The sequence below is a fragment of the Apteryx mantelli genome, chromosome 27 (assembly GCF_036417845.1).
Source record: "Apteryx mantelli isolate bAptMan1 chromosome 27, bAptMan1.hap1, whole genome shotgun sequence".
Lineage (NCBI taxonomy): Eukaryota > Metazoa > Chordata > Aves > Apterygiformes > Apterygidae > Apteryx > Apteryx mantelli.
The window spans coordinates 654,590-661,781 of NC_090004.1; positions in this window are offsets into that span (position 1 = coordinate 654,590).

The following is a 7,192-nucleotide window of genomic DNA, read 5'->3' on the forward strand; positions in this document are numbered from 1 at the left end:
AATTTAAGAAGGAAACGTGGAATCTCCTAACAGATTTAACAGATGGCTTATATGCCTCTCACAAAGCTATTCTTATTTGATGTACAATACCTAGAACCAGTCTGAAGACATCCACAGGACAGTTCACTTTGCATTTAACTAAAAGAATAGTTTATTCCTTTGCACCTAGAAATTTGTCTTAAGAAGTACATCCCAATCTTCACAGCAGAAGACAGTTTGCTTCCAGTACACTTCCCACTCAAAGCAGGATCACAAAAGAGCTCTATAACAAAGATCTGTTGAGAAGTGAGCAGTGCAAGGTCAGTGGATCTGCTTCTTTTCTGGGTGAGGTTTGTACAGAAGGCAAAGGAGAGAATTTTCTATTTAAGCATAAGCAGGACCCCTCAAGCTACTGATGACGGGCTTGCTGGCTTAGACTTCCTCAGCTGTAAGGTTTTTCTACCTCTCCTAGAGGCTTGGATCTCTCCTCTTTCCAATACCTTCAAAAGAAGGGATAAGCAGAACACATTTGCTCCCACTCCTCCAACTAGAAATAATCTAAATACCTGAGTGCATGGTCACAGCCAGCAATCCAGTCACAAACAAAGAAAACAGGAAAGGCAGGGAAGACGAGGATACACATTTCATGCCCACTGACCAGCTACTACTGCTACTTGTTCAAGGCGAGGGGGGAGGGCGGGGGCAAGGGAGAAAGAAATTAAAGAATTAATTATAGAACTAACAGGCTCAAGCCTACTGTCTCACAGAAAGAATCAGCTATGCTCAGTTCTACGTTTTATTAGGTAAGGGATGGCATTGAAGACTGATAACTGAATTGGTGGCAACACTTGACATATTGTCAAATTGCTCATAAACAGCTTATGAGGTTGTTTTCAGTTGCTTATAACCAACTTTCCAAACTGTTCAAACTGGAATCTTCCATGCTGAATATCTGCCTCAGCCAAAATATCTGAGAAAAGTCATTTAACTATAATAGTTCTCATGTTGAGATCAACAGAATTTCAACATAACTTGCAAATAAACTGTATAATGACTCTGGTATTTGTATGTTTCAGAACAAAAGTCACTCAGTTAAAATTTGCATGAGAATAAAGATCACTACAGAGGTTCTTCCCAGCTGACGTATTTTCATAGATGGACAGTACTGAGAGTCAGAGGAACTCCTATGATCTCAGTATTGCTACTGCCAGCACTTGAACAGAATGAAAAGGAGAAAGGAGTGCTCCCAAAAAAACAGGGTCAGGAAAAAAAAAAAAGTAATTGTAATCAATTTTGACTGAAAATGCACAAGAACGTGTTCAAAACTTCTGGGCTTATAAAGCAGACATGAAACTTGCAGAGTATTCTTATCCTTTGTGGTGTTTGCTCTTTATGTGATTACAGTAAGAAGTAACACTAATTCTCTACCTCACTTGTTTCATATATTCAATTTTAAAGCCTGGTTACTTAAAATGGGGTTCAACATGGCACCTAACATTGTTTTTCAAAGAATTCTTCCGATGAGTAGTCTGCAGCCAAAAACTGGTTAAAGAAAGCGAAGATAGTAAATATGAAAATTACTGCCTGTGCAAATTTTATTCGGTTCCCAAGTAAATGTATTATGATACTATCTTCAATCATACACTTGCACTGTTTTTAATTACAGGACTTCTAGCCCGTGCAGTGCTTCACTTCCCCCTTTTCTGTGGAAGTTAAAGCAGCACAGTGAACACAGCAGAGAACTTCTAGAGGGAAAGAACTGTTCATTAAGACAGCCGAATGCTCTCCAGAATTACATTTTCTTTCATATTACAGAATTTGTTTGCATTGCATCCTCTCTTATGTTGAAATTGTGCATATATTTTCTGGATGCCCAATTTGTAGTGTCTGAAAGTATGCCTGAGTAATGTCATGTAAGTGGGTATTGATGTAATGGATATTTAAAATTAAAATGGAAATAAAACTCTCTCTCAGAGGCTGCTGTGAAGACTGAAGAAAAAAAAAAAAACATAATTGTGTATACCACACTGACAAGGCACTATAGAAAATTCCATGGGAAAATTAATGAGTAAGACTGTATGGTCACAGGTTCTGAGGAGGAAGAAAAGTGAACCTGTACTTGAAGTGTATGCACAAAGAGGGCAGATCTACAGTTAGGCAGATGGTCTGCTCTTCATTCTTTCTTCCTTTTTCTTTTTTGCATTTAATACAGTTTTGCAGATTATAGCCACAGAAATACATTTTGAAGTTGTGTTTCAAGTTCTTAGAAGTCACTGATAAGAGAATGATGTTTCCGGTTTATGAAAGTATGGTCCATTGTATAATCCTATTCTTATCTCCAAGTTCCACAGGTGCAAATACTAATCTACTTGCTTTGTTTCTATAACATCCTTTCCATCTGCTTAATTTCAAAGACAGTCCACCTGAGCATATTCAAGAAGTCCCACCGAACCTTCTATCTCAGTACTCTACGTGACCATATAGATTGGAGAATCCAGCATTAAAAGAAGAGATCCTCATATTTATGATGTTTAAAGTCTTTTCAATGAAACAGCACCAATGACTGTGTGATCAAAAGCGTTTTCAGAGCAAGGTTTTCAAGCAAGGTTCATCTGAGATTAAGTAAATACCATTTTAAATCTGAGGTTCTTACAAATACCTCTACTCATCAGTAGTATTTCTTTTGTAGTTTGTGTCACTGTTAGCACTGGCATGTTATTAAAATTCTAAGATAAAGAACGACTGAACTTGGAATACTTCTACAGCCTAGTAAACTGTTTCCACTTCTCTGTGCCTTTTAAAGTTCTGCATAAATGTAGAGTCAGGAAAAAAAAAAGGTCTTGACACTCCTGGCTGAGGAAACGTGTAAGAGGAGCACGTGCCATGAAGGATTCCTCCTATTCAACATATTCAAGTGTTTTAAGTTTGGTCTGACATACTTACAAAATCTCTTCTTCAGCTTTTGTTATTTGTTAACATATCGCTCTCTCCACAAAAACACGATTAACAAAATCTAGTGGTTTTATAATGGGACCAAATACAACAACTGCCCTTTGCTTTAATTGCAATTCTTTCGCAGTAAATGCCTTGTAAGCATCACCACGTTCAATAGATAAATGATCCAAATACATTTTACACTAGTTTTTCATTATTCTTAAGATAAAATTTTATTATTTTACAGAGATCTACTCAGGATTATTTCTTATCAGCATTCTTACACTTCAAAGAAGTGTGCTGTAAATTCTTAGCTTTTTTCATGTTGTTAAAAAAAAATGGGTTTCATTACAGGGGAAAAATTTAAGCATTCAAAACCTTTTATGCTTCCAGCATCCCTGAAATAGCATCTGTTTTTCTTTGAAGCACAAATATTGTGTTATTAATAAATCATCTTTATTTTCAAATTGATTTCAGTTGTAAGAACCTATGCCATGCTCCTCTTGGACATGGACCTGTTGGATTTAAATTCAATTGTTACCTTCAGTTCTTGGAATCTCTCCATGGTAATGGTAGATTTTCAACAAGATTCCAGTGATCAGGTCCGTGGAGTTTATCTCCTCCCTCCTCCCCACCCAAAGCCCTTTGATCTTACTGAAGAAAATTAGAAAGAAAGTTCTCTTACCGATAACTCCAAGGTAACTGTCCCTTGCGAACCCCACCTAGCAAGTCGACATCATGACATGTCAGGTCAGCCTCAACCACGCTTCCCTGATAGTCAGGTAAAAGGAAGGAGTTAAAATACAAAATTGACACTTGCAGATTTCTGGACAACATCAGAAAATGTGATGCAATATATTCTGAACTGCCTTTCAGAGCTTCTGGTAACCTCCGAATTGTTAAAACATTTCTTCAGAGGGATTCTTCCGTTCTAAAATTTCAGGAGTTCCTGATCAATAACCAAATACTGCAGATATACCTTGACCATTTTGTTTGAGTGACATCAAAAGCTTAAATTCCCCTAAAGTAAATCATTTTTTCTACTCCACAGATTTTTATCAACTAAAAATATGCTAAACTTCATCACTCTGGATTTCAAAAGATGTTTCAAGCCAATAGATTACATCTCAAACAGCTTCATTCAAATTCTAAGTTAACAGAAGCTCTAATTTTTGGAAAAACAGGAAACATGTTGGCACACTCTTTCTATAAGGCTCTAAGCCCTTTACAAGTAGTTCACACAAATGACAGAAATCAACCTGGCAAGCCTTCATTATCCAAGTAAACCTTAATCACACAAGTACTCCCACTCAAGTCAAGCATGAACAACGACAGATTTGTAGGACCAGGTCCTTATTATTCTACATATGGACCAAGCTCATTTTTGGCTGACCGTTAAGTCTCATTAAAATTAATTTATCTGCATTAGGTGTAGATGACAGGTTGCCAAAAACACGCTTTACTAAGAAATTTAAGACTCTGGGGTCAACACCTCACATTTATTTTACTGCTAGCCTTATAGTAAGAGTGGTTTGTTTTGTTTTGTTTTCTCTCCTCTCTCTGTGTAGTTCAAAATACAGAAATGGGCTTTGTGTCCAAATCTAGAGTGGACAAAAACGGTCAGCTTTTTATACAGCCACCAAAATTATGTGGTGATCATCTACTTAGACTTCAGAGCTTATTCTGAAAATGCTTAAGCAATGCAGTTGTCATTCTTTCTATTAATCAGACTATAGAAGTTGACTGCTGAAAACAAACAATTGATAGAAAAAATTAATCCTTTAGTGCTTTAAAAAAATGCAAACTATGTTTAATGAATTAGTAAAATTAATATCTGAGTTTTGTAAACTGATATTGTTAATAATATGTTACTACAGACTTGCTTTCACAACAGCTTTAAAAATATTTTGTTCAAAAGTTTTTGAAATGCTAGAAATCTGGCAACCTATTTTTTTTTTTTTTTTTACTTTTAGTCAAACACTTTATCAATACAGACATTTAAGCAACTGCTATAAATGAGTGATCAAATGATTATTAAAATCCCATTTCATGGCTCCTCCTCCAACGCCAGCAGGACACTCATAAAAGTTTTTAATATTGGTTAGCAAGTTGAAATCCATTTTCAATATACTTTATTCTATGAAAGGATTTTTGCTAAGTTATACTGAAGAAAAGATCAAAACAGATGCACCAGAGTGAAGTTTAAATTTATTTTATGCTTTGATTATATATCAAAATTGTGCTGAGAATATAGTGTAATATTCTTTCCTTGAGTATCTGTCATCAGGCATGCTAGTATTTTCCACTGTGCTACAGTATCTGTTGAAGTTTTTTTTAAATAATTTTGGTAAAGCTCAAGTTCAGTGTACACCACTACTTGACTAAGTTGTAGTACGCGTTATCTTTAAGAATTCAGTAAAACATTTTTGCAAATTTAAATGGTGAATTTGAGTATCCACGAATCACATAAGTCAAAAGAACTTGATATAGCTTGTAAAGAAAACTTTAACTGAATTTCATTGTCAACTGTGGAAAAGTATGGTTCACTTTTCATATTCAATGAAAATATTAAGATAACTGGAGATTTTTGGCAGAAATAAATACAAAATGCAGCTTTATAATTCTTGAGGAAGACAGTTTTAACATTTTTGTTCCTTATTTGCTTTGTAAACATTATAATTGAAGTGTTAGCTTTTTCCCCCTCCCCCATAAACATGCATTGGCATTTCGCCTCCTGGGCTAACACTTGAAATATGAAGTAATACTATCTTCCTTCCAGGGTGCACAGTAATTTAAATTTGATTCCAATTAAGCCTATACCAGATATACCCTATACCAGATCCCCTTCACAATGATTACTGAAATGCAAATACTTATTAGGATTATAGTGTTTTGTTCAATGCCACAAGATATATATGGTAATTTTTCATTAAGACATAAGTACTATGAAGTCATTATTGATAGAACAGCAATCCCTTGCATTAAAACAGAATTACAAGCCAGATTCTTACTACAAGCAAAAGCCTGAAATATATACCCAGGCAGTAACCCTCTGACTTCACTGCTCAAGTAAGGAGCAGAGAAGACAGGATTTGGCCCATTATCTTCATGAAGTAAAAAAGAAAGAAAAAAAAAGCCTAACATACTAAAATGCTAGTTTTGAAAAGCACTTTAAGCTATTTTATGGCCAATTACATTAATTTGAAAAGAACAGAGCCCGACCCAAGGGCAAACCCATTTTTGAGAACCAGCTATATATCCTCACTTCAGGTCAAAACTCAAACCATGCACTTATATACCAAACCCACAATAATAAAGTGTGGGAAGGCTAACTGTTATCATTCTGATAAAATACAATTTTTATGAAAGACACCAGACAGGAATAGAAGACAAAGGGAGGAGTATGACCACTGAAGTTTAACTTCCCCAATAGTCTGTGTTTAGAATGTTGTAATCAAGTATGAGCAACATATCTGAGAGAGAGATGTGTTAATTTGGATGTTTAGAGGTCCGGAAATAATTTTCTTTAGAACAAGTTTTAATCCTTTTGTTTTTCCTCTTTCTTGAGAAGCAAATGTTCTTCATTGGGGTACAGCATGGCTCAGAAGCAACAGAAGAGTACTGTCATGACTTGCCAGTTAAAATTGATATCTAGGATTGTCCAAGGGTCAATAGAAGCAACACATAATACCCCAATAATGTAGCTACTAATTTCCCCAAAAGTTAAGTTTGGGGGTTTGGGTTTTTGTTTTTTTTTTAAACAGCCTTTATTACAAGGCATGAGAATTCTAAGGCAAATTGTTCATCATGGCAGAACATCAAATCAAAATGTCAGTGACAGAATTAAGCAGAATATAGAGAGTATGTTTGTGTATCTGTAGCAAAAGTTTAGTCTACTGTGCCACAGCACCTAATTTATAATTCTCATCCCTAGACAAAAATTAGTTCAAATTAGACTAAAATGCTTAAGATTAAAACCATTTCCCTATGTGTTTGTACGCCGAATAATACAATAGGGCTGGATCCTAACAGAACCGCCTCTAGAGGGACTCCACAGTACATAATAAAAAGGAATAAAATTAACACCATTGTAGGCTCTGCTTCCTCCTCCACATTACATTAGAGGATTATATTTAAACTAGATCTCCATGAATGTTTGGGTACATTTCAACACTTTTTAAAAGCAAAAAAAAGTTTCAAAATTAGATGCTGTTAAGTTACTGAACACCAATTAAACAAAGAGTGCCCTTTGGGCTATCTGCAATTTCTCCTACTTTTC